We start from the raw sequence: 17,041 nt of genomic DNA, 5'->3' as shown, positions 1-17,041 counted from the left end.
CCCCCCTCCCACACGCCAAAGGAGAAGAAACCCAAATAGGCAACCCCCAAACCGTTTGATCAGAGGAAATTGGGTTTGTCTTTTTCCCCGCTTCACCCTTCCTGTCTTTCAATCCATCAGAATGGTTGGTTAAAAAAAAAAAAGGCTTAAGATCGGGGGCGGGGCAGAGGAGACGACCCAAGTGCACTTGAGAACCTGGGCTGTGCCCAGGCGAACTTCATCCAGCAGATCCCCCGCGCCCAGCTCAGCCCTCCCGCTGCGCCGAGCCGGTCCTGCCCGCCCCGCCGCCGGAGCCGGGCGCCGACCCGGCCTTTCCAGGCGGAGCCAGGGGCGCGTGGGCGCGCGAACAGCCCTGATCCTGCGGCGGCGTCCGCGCTCCGCGTTTTCGCTAGCGCCGGGCAGGCGGCCGAGGGCGGGGTGCGCGGCAGCGCGGCGCGGGCTGGGGAGTAGGGCGCACTCCGCCTGCAGCCCAGCGAGCGCCGCCTCCCGCGGCCGCCGCGCCCGACAGCGCGCCCCGGAGCGTGCCCGCCTCGCACAGCCTGCGCTGACCTCCGCGAGGGGCACCGCGGCCGGCACGGCCACGTCCCGGGCTTCGGATGGTTCGCGTGCTGCCCACCCTCGCCCGCCGCTGACGCCGCGGACCTCAGCTCCGCAGACCCGCCGCGGCGCCGACGACAGTCCAGCCGAGTCCCGCTCCCTCGCCGGGGTGAGTGGGCTCCGCAGAGGGGCTGCGGGTGCGGCGGTGAGGGGCGAGCGCCGCGGGGGAAGGGCCCGGCACGGTCCGCGTCACTGCGGGGGGTCTGTGACACCCAGACTGGGTCGGTGTCGCAGAAAATGGGGGAGATGGGCATAGTCGGTTTGTTGGGCTGGGTAGACAGTGAAAGCAGATACTGGGGCTGCAGCACCAAGAGGGCTTCAGATAGGCTGCCCGCACGGCTCCTGCCTGCTGCATCACAACCAACTCTTCCCTTGATTCTCTCCTGCGTGGAAACCCGCTCAGTGGCCCCAGAGTTGGGGCGATGCGGGGCGCGGGGAGGCCGGGGTGCATTGGTCCGTGTCCACCTCTTAGGATCGCCTGTCACCTACTGGCGTCCGGAGGCAGGGTGCCTATTCGCCCCTAACGCTCTGGGGAAAGGGCCGATTGCTTTTTGGCTGAGGTGCATCAGCTCCCCCCTCCCGCCCCCGCCCCCCGCCCCAGCAGTGGTGTTTTCCGGATTTTGCACGTATATGGGAAAGAATGGGAGCGTCTTCTTCCCTTTAGGCAGAAAAAGTTGGAGAAACTGGGCATGTTAATAATGAGCAGGACCGGGACTCAGGATGCAGCAGAAAGCTGTTAAATTTTCATTGCCCTCTAAGAAAAACAGACGGCATCGCCAGTGACTGTTGGCAGTGCCGTGTTATTTGGGGGACTTTGGGAAAATCGTCCACAGATTGTCTTCCGGAGGCTGAAGAAGGAGGTGGGGGTGGGGGGAGGATGGCTGGCACTGCCGTGGGTTCCAGCTTCCCTAAGGAGGATTCAGAGTCATAAGCCAAACACGTTTGGTTGCTGATTTTGAAGAGTATGGTAGGCAGAGCTGCGGCCCTGAGCAAGGTGAAGAAAGCAGCATGGGAACTGCCTAAAGGAAAAGAACATGTAAGGATCTTGCCTCTCCCGAGGAGTTCAGATGCATTTGTGCTATAAAAAGCGTGCATATATATGTGGCTTTGGGGACGGGTTTTATGAAGGACAGATTACATGTAATGAAATTGTATTTGTGCATGCCGGTACAGTTTTGTCTACCTCCCGATTTTAACCAGACTTCAGAAGGCACTGTCTACAGCTGATGTTATATAATCGATGCGGTTCACCATCAGTTAATTTCTAATGTGCCTTTGGAGTGAAAGGAACTTCGTCTGTTACTTCAGACCAAACCCAAGGTGTAGACGGGTGAGGGTTGCTGAATGTTTGCCCTGGTCTGGCTCCAGATGTGTGAGCTCAGCTGTTGCCTGTCACTTAGGTGACAACTGGCCTTTTCCCACTAAGCCTTTGCTGTCTCCATTATCCTCAGTGAAGTGTCAATGTTCAGCCGCCTTCTATTATCAGAGTGGACTCTAGCCCCTTGGGAGGTGGCAGCCTTGTTTCACCATCCCCAACAATATGTCTGTTTTCAGACACTAGGAAGGAAAAAAAGAAAAATCCCATGACAGCAAGATAGATACATTTTGAATGGAGCACCAACTTAATCCAAAGATTCTGCTTTAATCAAGACAGCTCTGGAAGGATGACGCAATATTTGTCAAGCCTTTTTCTTTGGAACAATATTTACTCCCACTAGGGGATTTTAAACTTAAACAGCAGCCATTTATCTTGCTGTCTGGCGGGGCCCGGTTCAGTTTGCCTCCATGTGGTCCTAGCCTAGGTGGCTGGGCTGGGCCTGGGACAGGAATCTGTCATTGTAGCCCAGCTGGAGCCTGAAGAAAACAAAATACAGCACCTGCTGGTACCAGGAGGTTCCTAAATGCCATCAACTGGCGAGTCAGGAAACACAGAAGGAGATATTTTACAAGCTCTTCCAGAAATGTTTATACAAAGGATTTAAAGGTTAACAATGCATGTGCTCTACCTATTAATACTAAAAGGTGCTAGAAATGAATGCACGTTACCCACAGTTGAAAGTTAGCACACTTGCTGATGAACTTGAAAATCTCTTTTAATAAGCCATGGCTAACAATAGTGACTTCTTCTTGTGAATCAGTGTGGGAGGGAGGGAGAGAGGGCTAAAGGACTGGATGGGACATAGGGGTAGCTATATTGATGTGAGAGAATGGATTTTGTAAATTAATTTTTCAATCCTTAATTTGGTACTAATTGGTGATTTATCACTGAGGGAGCCTGTTGGTTCACAGGTTTTTAAAAGAAAAGTGATGTATTTTACTCAAGTGACAGATTCAATCAGTTCTGCCAGCAATACCACTGAACCTTTAATTAAAAGTTTATCATGTTTTCAAAATCAAGGTCCATGGAACCGCCATTTGTCTCTATAATAAAGGAGGTTGTAATGAGTCAGCTTGGGTCACCCAAATAAAAGCTAATATCAGCTGGAGGAAAAAAAAGACCCTTATAGGGTTAATAGCTAAACTATTAAGTTTAGAGTCAGATATGGGTAAAAGTCTGGTTATTCCTAATGTCCTCTGCTATGATAACTCTGAAAAGACACAAAAGAAAAAAGGTTACAATTTAGAATTTCTTAAGTTAGAATTTTAAAAAGTAAGCTGAAATCTAAGTTTTAAAAAGTGACACTGTAAGATAATTTCTCTAAAACCGTTTATAATTACTTGAAAACCAAAAACAAATACTTGAGTATTATGAGTGACTTTTCATAATACTCGTGAGATGGAACAAGAATTTTTTAAATGATTCTCCAGTAATTAAATAACTATTTTAGTGATACAGTTTGGGTTGTCCATATTACTGGAAACGATTTTCAGAAAAGATTATTCTAGTTACTACTGTTAATTTTCCCATTAAAGTAGTTTATAAAGAGTAAATTTATCCTTTTAAAGAAGGAAAGTAATTTTAAAAATCAAAGTGATTCTCATCTGTGCATAGAAATGTTAAAGGTGCAAAAATATAGCTCTCTTTTTTTCCCTCCAGGTTACATAAAATAATGTTAATTGTTTAACTCTTATTCATGTGAGAATATTCAGTTTGCTTAAATGCAGGTCCAATTATTTCACAATCAAGAGGAATTAGGAAAGTGAATGAGTTATATTTCTTGGCTGGTTGGTTGGTTGGTGTTTTGAGGGGCCACTCCTGCTTTGTCTTCTGGTCACAGAATAAAGCAGTACCGTATTACACACTAATGTCTTTAGAAGGTCGTATTAGCAAACGAGCTGGGAGAGGGAAGTACAGTAGTCCTGGTGCCAAGTCCTGCCTTGATGCAGTTCCTCGAAACCTCAGGCGGTACGTGGAGCCAGAGCCGAGTGCCAGGACCCAGCCGGCCCCCCTTCTGGACTCTTCCGTCTCTGGACGCACACAAGCCTAGCACCTCAGCGCCGCCAGCAACCAATAGCCAACCTTCCTGTCTGTGGCCGTGCAGAAGTGATGTCGCGGAGGTTAACTAAGCGTGTGTTGGTGGAGGAACATTTTGGAACAGTGGAAAAGGCCTGGCCCGAAATTGCACATGGGGGTCCACCTCCCTCTCCATTTCCCTCACTCTCCTCTCTCCTGAAGGAGGGATGGTGCGAAGAGACAGGCTTTACAAGATGAAGCACGCTGATGTCATGACACTCCTGGCGCAGAGACACGACAGAATAATCGGACCCCTCTCCCGTGTGCCAGAATGACACGATTTTTCCAAGAACCGTTCCTGAGCCAGTGGTCCGCTGGCTCTATTTCCAGTCCCCCGGGGGCGGTGCGGGGGGTGGGGGGCGGTTCAAACCTCTCAAAAAGAATGCAGTAATTCTTCCTGTGTCTCTGTTTTGTGCGCTTGTTTAGACTAAACTCTAAATGCATTTTGGTCACTTTTGAAGGGACCTCTCTAGAACAAGAACGATTGCCCAGCCTGAACTGATTAGACCTCTCCAGATTCATTTCCTTATAAAGAGAGATTTTAAATGTAAAATAAAAATAAAAATACCAGCAAGGCAGAAGCCAGTGTAAACATTTTAAAACTTAGAGCTGTAAACTAGCGAGCAGCTGTCATTCCCCTTTACTGAACTTTTTCCTTCCTGTCCGTAACTTCGTCCGAAGCGATCCTAAAAAACAACTGACCAGTTCGACTGCAGTTGCATTTTATTCTCACTGGTAGGTTTGTTCTAAACTCTTGGGAGAGAAGCCTTTCATTTCTAGTGGATTACACTTCAGAAGGAAAAAAAAAAAAAAGTGCGGGCTGTGTTATTTCAGTTGTTGAAGTACTAAAGTCATGTACTCCTTTCTAAGAGTTTTGTCCCGACTGCTGATTTATAGCACCCACCAGTTTTTGCTTTGTGTACGCTTCTCTCTGTTTCCTTCTTGTCTCATTGGGCCTCTGGAAAGAAAGAGTTGTCAATAATACAGTGAAAATATTGTAGTCAGATGTGGCCTTAAGGAGACCCCTGGGTGCAGCGTGCTCTCCCTCAGCTGCCCTGCTTTTATCTGCAGTGCAGATCCCACAGCTTACAATTATGGTCTTTGACTTTGGTAACAATTCTGTTTGAAATGTTTCCAATTACACACAGTATTGGCGGCATGTAGCAGCTGCATGCCAAAAAGCATTTCCAAGTGTGTTCCAAGAATCAGGCTGTGATTGCTTTTAATTTAAATAAAGGCTATTTGGTTTCCTGGGAAGCTTTTTATAACCACCTTCTCTCCCCCACCCCATTTTTGTCACCTTTTAAAAAAAGTCTGATATAAGGTAGCCACCACTTAATGTGACACAGTATCGGCCCTGGTTTTCTAGGATGGCCCTTGGCTTTGTGCAAGCATGAGGACTGTTCAATAAAGGAAAACTTAAAGAAACATTGTACAGCAGTTTGGATTTCCCCAAAGAAGAAAAGAAGGAAAGGTTATCTGATCACATATTGTAAGTAGCCAACGTTTTTCGAATTTTTCCCCCTCCTTCTTTAGGGAATCTGTCATTATAATTATCTATTTAGGTCACTGAAGATTATTGGGTACAGTGTCTTTCCTTCAACTTCTTCTACTTTTCTTTTTGTGAGCCCATGAACATATGTTAAAGACACATTTAAAAAGTAGAGAAAAGTTCAATAAGAATATTCTTAAAACAGTGGGCATGGGGGGGGGGCGGGGCAGGGAGGGAACCATGGAAATAATTTCACCATTCTACAGCCACCAAACCCGCCAGGTCACCCCCTCTGTGGGCTTGAAATCTCTGAACACTGAAACCTTTTAAAACAGTAGTGGCTTAAATCTTTTAATAGCTACCAGATATACTTGACTTATTAAATCTGAAAATAAGAAAATATACACTTTCAGGATTTAGAGTGAAGGGATTAGTTGCAGGACTGGGGAGTTCTGTTTCCAGGATGGTTTGTTGGCCCATTTGAAACATAACACCTAGAGCTAGAGGGTATCCAATAGCTGAGGTGCTAAGATGGTCCCAATTAGGGTGTTTTCACATAGGCTCTTTCAATCCTGGCAAACACATCCTATAGAATATAGTGCTTCTTTGGGTTGAACAGTAGTTGACTTGCATAAATGCCAACATCTCTTCTGGCGTTTTTGGAAATCTTCCATCATGTAATAAATAGTGCTGTATAATCCAAATTTGTAAATGCCATATTTCATGTAGCCCCTGTAGAGACAGCTGAAGTTAACCCAGGCTGCTAGGGATCATTGAGATCCTGGAGGTTAAGTTACTGCCTGCATCCAATGTCCTACCACTAATGAACGATGGTGGGGGGCTTTGACCAAAGCTAGGAGAGGGTGCGAGGTTAGCCTTAGTGTAAGAAGCACCCACCAACCGACACTTAGACTTGTCCTTTCTCCTTGAAAACTCTTTCAATTAAGCAAACCTTCTCAGAGGAAATTTACTCAACTCAAGGTAGAATGAGATTTATGTTGCTTTACCAGCTGAGTACCCCAGCCTGCCAAATACTCAGCCCACCCAGGTCCATTGCTATAGTGACAAAACCCACTATAGTAACTATGGTTGAAGTAGAAAGTCTATTAAAACCCATTTCTATATTGGCCAGCTCCTCTGCCCTCGTTGCAGTGCAGTCTTCTGGATACACACACACACACACACACACACACACACACACACAACATTCTTTTAATCTAATAATAGTAAACTGATTTAGACCATGTTATAGTTTCACGAGAGGCATTTGTACTTGTTTTTTTTTTTGTCTTTTATCTCAGTGATAAGTAAATAGTATGGTATTCTTCTGAAGAAACTCATAACTTGTTAACTGTAATTGATGTTTCCAACTCTGTTATTTACATGCTTGAATAATCTACGTTCCTTCATTAGGATCTGAAAAAGACCTAGATAGCATGGCATTTTGTTTTGCTTTAAAATATCTCTGCCTTGATATAGAGACACAGATGTAGAGAACAAACGTATGGACGCCAAGGGGGGAAAGCGGGGAAGGGAGGGTGGTGATGGGATGAAATGGGAGGTTGGGATTGACATAGATACACTAATATGTATAAAATAGATAACTAATTTTAAAAAAGACCTAAAAATAAATAAATAAAATATCTCTGCCAAACCATTTCAGGAACTTTTAGATTTTATGTAAGAAGACTCCTTAGTGCTCTAGTGTTGAAATACTTGTTATAATGTGTGTCAAAAGGAGACAGCATTTTAAATTCTTCCGTGACTATGTAATTAATAAGTATGTTCAGTGCTTGAAGTATGTGCATGTTACATAATTTTTAGAAAGAGATAAAGTTAGCTCTGAAGTGCATTAGAGAATCACAGATGTTTCTTGTAAGAAAATTCATATGCTTCGTAGGAATTTTGAACTCCTTTCTGATGCTTAGCTTTGTTCCTTGCAAGGATCATATGAATAATTTCATTGCGTTGCTTCAGTTCTTATTTACACAAGCCTTGGGAAGGGAGCTGAAGTGATAAATAACTTGCCCCCTCACCTAGTTCTGAAATGCTTTAGCCTTTTATGTTTTTGTGAATGTGAAGGGAGGGAATAAAATATACAGAAAAGATGTTTGTGTTTAACTAACTTAATCATATAAGTTCCCTTTGTGGGTCTTCTATAAGCTTAAACAGCTTGTCAGGCTAATAGCCAAAAACATGTCCTCAAATACTGCCAAACGTGCTAAAAGCAGACCAGGCTTTCTTCATATTGAGGTATTGGAAACATATTTTTTTTTAACCTTCTGAATTTTAGGAATAAACCAGAAAAAATCACTCTCTTCTTCTCCTTACCCACAAAAGCCAAAATTATTATTCAATGCAGTGCTGAAATGAGAAACTGATAGGAATAATGATATTTGTGTGGGAGAGTTTTAAACTGGCTTGACTTGGCAGTTTAAGCAGGAAGCAACCAGGTTACAATGGTACATGATGGGTCTTTGTTTTTTATGTGTTCATGTTGCCTGTACACACTAGCTTTTTTTTACTTTGGTTCAGTAACTTTTGGTCAAGTACTTGTCCATTTATCCTGTTTCTTCTTGAGCAGAGATTCAAGAACAGACAGTGGTGATGCAATATAATAGTACAGAAAAAGACAGTTTTTCTACCATCATTTTCTGAAAGTCAGAAAATTTGGACTGTAGTCTCATAGCTGTGTGATTTCTAGTCAGCCACTCAGCCTTTCTGGGCCTCAGTTCCTCACATATAAAGTAAGGGAATTAGGCCAGGTCAGTGCATGTTAACCAAAGGTTTGAACCATAAACACCTATGGAGCTTTTTCAAAATGCAAACACACAGAGATTGTTAAGGCAGCAGGTTTGGGGTGGGGTCTTGCACATTTAACTTGAAAAAGCTCTTCAAGTAATTTGATACACATCTGTGGTTCAGAGCCACTAAATTAGATGATCTCTAAGATTTCCTTCCAGTTCTAAAATTTTATGTTTCTAATCCTACTAGACTGAACATTTTTCTTTCCTTCCTTCCTTTCTGTTTTGTTCATTTGTTCATTCATTCTTAACAGCTACATTCATTCCTAATGTTGCTGTCGAAATATAGACATCATTTTAACTCAGTTCTGGGAAGATCTATGTTCTGCTCCTGTGAGTAGATGGTAATTGATATAAGGGAGGAACCACGTTCGTTCACCATTTCATACCCAACGCCTAACACAGTGCCTGGTACATAATGGACACTCAACAACAGAGAGCCCCAAAACTCAGGAATCTTTGAAAATGTGATGTTAGTTATTTTAAAATAAGATGGTCAACATTCTGTAGTGTACACAGAAGTATAAATATAATGCTGTACACATGAGACTTATATAATGTTATAAGCCAATATTACCTCAATAAAAGATAAATTAAAAATGAAATAAAGTAAAATAATATGCTCAATATGTTTTTTGTCAGCCTCCAGTTACCTTTCAGGTAAAGTGCCTCCAAATTTAAAGCAATGGATGTAATTGTTCATCTGAAAAATAGCATAATAAATACATTATTTCCCTTATGTTTTCAGACTTTTGGGATACTCTATAGTACACTGATTGTAGTTTTTCCCAGATTAACAATTGGTCTCATTGCTTTAAATGTGGAGTTACATCACCTGAAAAGGTATCTGGAGGTTGACAAAAAAGATACTAAGCATATTACTTGAAAGTGTAATTAATGTACTATGAAAAACAGATTATCCTATGAAAACCATAACGTGTCTTATGTTTCCTTATCTCTTGGGCTCCTGCATTTGTTGAATGAATGATTGTTCAATTTTCTGCCATGACCTATGTGTGTCAGTTTAAGAAGTATAACCCAGCCAAATCACTATAAAGGTTTCAGAGCTTATCTGACAAATTTACAACTTTATTACAATTTTAAGTCTTATTTTAAAATATTTTAAATTACAAAGGTCAAAATTTTTAAATCGATTGCTAATTATAATTGTTTTTTATAGCCAGCAATTATGTTGGATCCTTTTACAGACATGATTCCACATCATATATTTCATAACATATAAAGTGCTTTTAAAGTGTCCATATCCACAGTGCATGTGTGTATACATAGATATATGTGTATGTACACACATATATATATTGTTCTAGATACGATAAGTCAGAAAATCTCAATAAAACATGAGAAGCACACTCTGTTTTTCTCATAACTATGATGCATCTGAAAGTTTTATTATCAAGGGTAGGAAAATTCTTGGTTGCATAGTTTTGTGCAAATTGATTAAAAGAGTTTGTTGCCCATTTTGTTTCTTCGCTCTTTTCTTCAGTCTTTGAAAAATTGGGTTATTTCCTATCATTATCCATTATTACCATTACTGTAGAACATAGACTAAATAAGAAGAACTGAAACCAATCAGTGTAACTGCTGGCTGTGTCTGCATAATAGGAACAAAAGGAGACATTTGATACTTAACCTAGTTTACTTGATTTTTTTGTTGTTATTGTATGTTGCCGTTCTTGAGGGGAGGAAGGGTGCTTTGTTTTTTATTAAAAGAACTTTAAAAATTCACCTCTTTAAAACCTGGATAACTGTCCAGTTTCCTCTGAACTTTTTCACTGTGAAGGCATGGCCAGTAGCAAAAATCAGCTAGCGTGAGCTCTTTTTTCCTACACCCACTGCCAGATCAACTAATCAGGGCCTCAGAGTGGACACTGACACCTGAGTTATCTGCTTGGGTTGTTTGTACAACGTTAACAGGAAAGCTCTCTCTTAGTCATTATGTGAAGGGATACTACTGTGAGGCACTTTAGTCAGGAAAAAGATTAAGTAGTCGCTAAACAGGGTTTCAGGATCATTGGAGGTAAATTGAGGGCTGGTCCAAAGTATGGTATAAGCCTTATTATTTGTAGGTTTCACTTTCCTGAAGTTTCACAGCTCGTCTTCTTGTTTGTTCTGGACTTCAAGCTAATATAAAAGCACACGTGTTGGTTTTTCCAAGTGGGAAGATGGCTCACTCCATCCCTTCAGGTCTCGGCTCAAAAGGCATCTGATATCCGGGAAGCCGTCCCTGATCACCTTACATGAAACAGCAGCGCCCCTGCCTTCCCAGCCACCAGTTAGCACTCCAAAAACCCCTTAACCTGCTTCACTTTTCTCCATAGCACTTACCACTCCTGGACAGATACCTACTTATTGTAGCTGTTTGTTCCAGGAAGAAATCTCTATGCTGTCTTGTATATGGCTTTATGCCCATTCTTATAGTGCCTGGCACATAGGCACATAGTGCCTGCAGAATGAATGACTGCAAATATTTAGGGAGCTTCGAATTGGAACACCCCTCCCTGATCTAATAATATGTATAATAATGTGTATAAGCTAGTTAGAGGGTTTTACTCTTACATTCTCATTCTCATAATAGAACCATAAAGTTAGCAAATGGCCACCCTCATTCTACAGGGTAGGCATTTGTGGACCATTTTAATGTTATATATAAAGTAAAAACGGAAACCAGGACTTCCCTGGTGGCACAGTGGTTAAGAATCCGCCTGCCAACGCAGGGGACACGGTTGGAGCCCCGGTCCAGGAAGATCCCGCATGTTGTGGAGCAACTAAGCCTGTGCGCCACAACTACTGAGCCTGCGCTCTAGAGCCCGCGAGCCACAACTGCTGAGCCCACATGCCACAACTACTGAAGCCCGCGTGGCTAGAGCCCGTGCTCTGCAACAAGAGAAGCCACCGCAATGAGAAGCCCGCGCACCGCAATGAAGAGTAGACCCCGCTCGCCTCAACTAGAGAAAGCCCGCGCGCAGCAACAAAGACCCAACGCAGCCAAAAATAAATTAAAAAAAAAAAAAGAAAAATCTATATGTCATAAAATAACCTTTAAAAAAACCAAAAAAACAAAACAGAGACCTGACTGCTGTTTTTATCTGAGTGAAAATCTCCAAAACGGAGTCTTTTGGTGTATTTGGCTGGGGGCGGGGGTGGGGGGGGGGTTGCGGCGGTGCGGGTGGCAGCTGCAGTGGAGTTTCTGAGCTGTTTCCTCCCTCATCTGAATAAAGCCAGAGAAATGTTATGGAGTATGAGGAAAGAAACTGATCAAATACCCCTCCTCCCTTCTCTCCACCACAAAGTGCTCAATGATATGTAATCATATAGCGAATGGATGCTATATTAATAGAAGTAAGAGCAAATATTTGTGAGCTATGTGACTTCCCACTTCATAATGCACCCATGCTGCTCTGTAACCTTAAAAAAAAAAAAAGGTAGTATCTTCTGACAGACTTTTATGTTAAAATAAGGATGATGGACTATCTTTCACTCAAGAAATCCTGACTTAAATTCCAGAGGTGAAAAGCTAATCCTCTAAGTGATTTCAGCCAGCTCAGTAAGAAACCTGGTTGCTTGAAATTATTATTTTAATGTCTCAGGTTCCAGGGCTAAATTGGCGGTGAGTCAGCTTTCCTGTTAAGGAGCTGTGCCAATGTATTTGTCCAGAAATGATCATGTTTTAACTCAGGGGTTGTTTATTACTAATACAGCTAATACCTCCGAAGTACACAAAGCAATTTCAGATTCATCTCATTTACCTTCACTGCATCTTTGTGTAGAGGTCTAACCAAGGTTGTCCCCAATTTACTGATGGGGAAGCTGCCTGTTTATTCAAGATGCACCTTCCTAAGGAGCTTTGGTTTGATGATTCCTAAATAAATTAGTAGTTCAATTTTTCTAAAGAAAGAAACAAGCAAAAGAAAGAGGAAAAATAAGCACTTATAATCTATCTAAAATAGTTTGATGATGTTTTATTGTTTTGTAAACATTGCTGTGCTTATATTTGTTCTATATTAAATGCTTTTAGATAATTATAGCCTCTACTACTACTAACTTACATGTAATCTTGGACAAGTCACTTAATTTTTTGGACTCCTTACCCACTTTGTGCCTCAGTTTCCTGAATGATGTGAGAGGCCTGATGACATTTTAAGCTCAGAATTTCCTTGATTCTAAAATACTGGATTTGGAGGCTAAAACTTTAGGGGAATCGTTAATAAATGGGAGCTAATATTGTTATTATTATTAATTTTCATCATTACCTAAGTCCCTGACTAGAATTATTTCACAATCTACTCAAAATTATTCATGTTAACCAGGTGCAACTTTTAAAAATGGTCTCTTTATTCATGATTCAGTGTGGCCAATTCAAAATTCAACAGTAGCTGTGTTTTAAAGACCTAAGAGAATGTACACTTCCCCTTACCAAAAGTCTGGTTTAATAAGTTACATTATAATTTAATATGAGGAGCTAAAAAAATGTAGTAATATTCAGAGCAAATTATTAATCTGATGTAGTTACAACAATGGCATAGTTATATTCATACTAAAAGTTAACAAACGTGAGTACTGTGTTTATACATGGGAAATATGGAAAATTTATAAAGTAAGACTCAAAGTAGTATGTTCACTTACTTATGTAATCAATAGTGATTATAGGGACTTCTCTGGTGGTGTAGCGGTTAAGAATCCGCCTGCCAATGCTGGGGACACGGGTTTGAGCCCTGGTCCGGGAAGATCCCACATGCTGCGGAGCAACTAAGCCCGTGAGCCACAACTACTGAGCCCACGTGCCGCAACTAATGAAGCTTGCATGCCTAGAGCCCATGTTCCACAATAAGAGAAGCCACCACAATGAAGAGCAGCCCCCACTCGCTGCAACTAGAGAAGTCTGCGCACAGCAACGAAGACCCAATGCAGCCAAAAATACATACATACATACATACATAAATAAATTTAAAAAAAAATGGTGATTATAATTTTGTTTAAAATGTGCATGTCCATTGACCAAATTGGAATTAATTGGGGGAGGTTTAGAGAGGGTTTGCTGGAAAATAAGTGTAGCCCAGCATCCATTTTAGTTGCATTCTTAATATTTTTTTAAACCATAATAATATTCTTATCTCCACCCTCTCCCAATAAAAGCTGGTATAAATATGCAGTCAGTGGTGAAACTCTTTCTGTATTAATCTTAAATAATACATGTTGGCCTGTGTCACCATACCTACTGGTCTGGCTGTTCCATTTTTGTAGCAAAAATCATTTTTGTGATTAATTAAATCACTGACTTTTACGCAGATTCTCAGGCCCTTGGATCTTATTCACATTCTAATTAGACTGAGCCTGAAGTTACAGACGGCCCACTGGGAAGTAGGGTACTACTTATATCTCCGAAGATGGAGTTTGTGAGTTGTTCAGATGAACAACTCAATGAGCCATGGCCCCAATCCCAGCAGATGTGCAAGTGACTATAAGTGCTGTTCCAATAGGAAGTCCTATAGAAATGTGACATTAATAATCACCAGTTTGAATCTGGGTCGCTTCAGCCATGACTCAGAGATCAAACGCTATCAGATGGTAATGAGTGTGTGAAAGTGCTGCAAGAAGGCATTCCATCTCTTAATGACACCTTTGTGGGCCTTCTCAGCAGAAGGTTAGAGGGAGGAATAGAAATAAAGTCGCATCTGCTCCTTGGTCTGGAGGCCAGCCCTCCAGGTTACAGTTGGCATACTTTTGCAGAGATGTTTTAGGGACAGCTCACTGTAGTTTCTGTTGTTCTAGCTCCTTAAATGGACATACAGAACCTTTCATCTTCTGCCTCATTTCCTGACCATTTATTCACTTCAAAGTGATGGTAGCTATTTTGCATATTCTCTACCGCCTTTTCTCTCCTCTGAAAGGTAAGAAGAAATTGCACTTACAAACGCATGTTAACCATTTAATGTTAAACTTCCCATTTTTATTTCAGTTTGGGGGCATCATTTTCACTTCAGCACACCCTCATTGAGGCCTGTGGTTTGCCAGGCACTGTGCTAGGCTCTGGAAATACAAACATCAGATAAGAATGGTTCCTGTCTTTAAAAAGCTCACCATTTTGTAGGGAAGGAAGGCATTTAAGCACTTGTGAAATACTGTGGTAGAGGCAGGAATAGAAATGTACTAGATATAGTAGTGGTACAAAGCCAAAAGTGGAAATCATTTGTTCTGTGTGAATTGTTAAGGAAGGCTCCAGAGAGGGGGATATGGTTGAGATGGGTCTTGACGACTGAATAGGAGTTGACCAAGCCATTAGAATTGGACAATGACTCAGGCTGGGGAGAAGGCAAAGTGTGTGCCGAGGCAGGAAACATGAGACAAGCATGATGCTCAGTGAATTGCAGATCTTTATATCTGGCTCTAAGACTAATTATGCTCTTAGTCACGGACTTATTGTCACCTTTATAAAACTTCAGTTTCAATCAAAAGTAAGAGATGAGTTTTGACAACTTTAATTGTGACCCTGTCTTTCTTCTCTGTAATTGACTTTAAGCTTCTGAATAAGGGCTGTCTCTTCTCCTTAAATGTTGCATTAACCTGGCCAACCCACCAGGTATTTATTTACACTTGTGTCTTTTCATTGTTATGTTGGTACAATCTAAATTTATTTACTCTTCAGTTTCACTGCCAGGTTTCAATTTCAGACTCAAGTGTTTAGACAACATTATATAATGTGTTGCACTTTTATGACATCTGCTTTAGTACTGTAAGTGCTTTCCATGAAAGCTAATGGTTGGGACAAAAAAGAGCCTAAATGTCACCAAGTGGCCACCAGATGTGTTTTATTGTGTTGGTATCTCTGTTTTGTTTTCATAAAAACTTTTTTTTAGTCTAAAAAAACCTTACCAAGCAGAAATAGCAGACAGTAGACTTGTAGGAGATGAACTATTTTCTTCATTTCCTGATTGTTATTTCTTTATTTCCTTTTTCAAAAACTATGATTCAGCTGAAAAAAAATCCATAACAATATAATTTAGAATACTGTACTTTTTAAAAGCAAATTACATTATGTTTGTTTTTCAAAGGTAAGTTCACTTCTTAGGCTGGAAGGCCTGCTGTGTTTCAATATGTGGTTCTTCAGTGTGGTGAGATTAAGATTGTGATTTAACATCTTTCAGAATTTCTGCCATCTGATTGTTCACTGAGCAATCAGTACGTTTTCAGGCAGTCTGGCGTGTGATAAATATTTTGTAGCATATGTGGCTGAACATGCCAATCGCAAAGGGCTTTACAAGCTTTAATTAATTTTCACAACAACCAGATGCACTCTGCTTTATTCATGAGAAGTCCACAGACAGTGGAGTTCAGAGTGTTGCCCAGATTCGTCTAGCAGAGTGGTTTACAAACTTTTTTTGGATAGCTGAACACTTTTCTCAAACACAAGATAATCTGGAACTCCAGCACGTCAAGTAGAAACTGCTTTTGTTGGGAGGGAGAAAGGGAGTTAGTGATAGGGCTGCCAGATTTGTCAAGATAAGAAAACCACACAAGATGCCCAGTTGATTTGAATTTCAGGTAAACAATTAAGAATTTTTAGTATAAGTGTGTCTCAAATATTGCATGTCCCTAAAAAAATGATTGATGGTTTGTCTGAAATTCAGACTTAACCGTGCATCCTGTATGTTACCTGGCAACTCATAAAGTTCCTGTTTATAGCCCTGCCCTTTCAGTGCCCTTGTCTCCTCCTCAGCCAGGTGAGGGTCCTGGTTCCTTGCACACAGTTTGAAAACCACAGATAGAAGAAATCTATACAAATGCTGAGAGAGAATTAATAATACATTTTCTTTCTCAGTCCAAATTTAGGAAGTATTATCACTTCCTTGGCTGTGTTAGAGAATCTCCATGACCATGCATCCACTGCTGCACACGATAGTTGTAAAGAATTATTGCCTTTGCTTTGCCTTTCTTGTTTCTTAGGATAAAATACTTTAGTCTCCCAATCTTTGGGAACAATGTTTGTCAAGTCACCTATTCGTATGTCAGCAATTTAAGAGGAAGGAGAACTGATGGTAAGTCAGAATTGCGGGTTGGCCAAATAGAGTCCATCCATAAAGAGAAAAATGGATGGGAGCTTGTGAGCCTGATTCTAATGCAACCCAAGGGAGAGGTGCCTGCATGGGCCCATCCTTGGCTTTTGGTCTAGTTGACATGCACATGTTTTACTGGTCCTGGCTTGAAGATAATACCTGTTAAGGTAATTTGGTTATATTGCTCCAGTATTTTAAAGCAGCCCTCAGATTATTATTTTCATTTCTCAAGCTGACTCCTTTGTGGAATATTCTTATTTATTTGGCCATTACATTTCTCAGTGTAACTGAGTACAGTCTAATTAGCGATCAGAAGCCACTAAATTTCTTTAGGACGAAACAATCCTGCAATGCTCGAGGAACTCCCTGGATTAACTGATGAAAAGTCTTTTAAAAACATACAAGAAACTGAGGACCTTCTCCCGGACCTATGGATCCCCAGGTGCTTTGGGTTTGATGCCCTGTGCGGATGGCCTACTGACTCTCCGTGAAGTTTTTGTATTAGCAAAATGTTAGTAATGGTTTATTTCTTGGTGGGTAGATTAGGAATGGATATGACTTTGTGTCCCTCTTTCATTTTTTCCATAGTTTGTGCTGTAGGTGTGTTACTTTTTAAATAAGG

General features: G+C 41.4%; 1 protein-coding gene across 6 annotated transcripts in view; it reads left to right on the top strand.

Annotated features, from left to right (window-relative positions):
- The first annotated feature begins 416 nt into the window (after positions 1-416).
- The window catches only part of PRICKLE1 (prickle planar cell polarity protein 1), a 107,562-nt gene continuing 90,937 nt past the window's right edge, over positions 417-17,041 (top strand). For 4 of the 6 annotated variants that reach the window (XM_068562145.1, XM_068562142.1, XM_068562140.1 and 1 more), the window contains exons 1-2: positions 417-706; positions 5,421-5,543. The gene's annotated coding sequence lies outside the window, so the exon portion shown is untranslated. The remainder of the gene's footprint in view (positions 707-5,420; positions 5,544-17,041) is intronic. The other 2 variants (XM_068562139.1, XM_068562146.1) reach the window with 2 other exon arrangements.

The sequence above is a fragment of the Eschrichtius robustus genome, chromosome 13 (genome assembly GCF_028021215.1).
Source record: "Eschrichtius robustus isolate mEscRob2 chromosome 13, mEscRob2.pri, whole genome shotgun sequence".
Classification (NCBI taxonomy): Eukaryota; Metazoa; Chordata; class Mammalia; order Artiodactyla; family Eschrichtiidae; genus Eschrichtius; species Eschrichtius robustus.
This window is presented reverse-complemented; position numbering and strand designations above follow the sequence as displayed.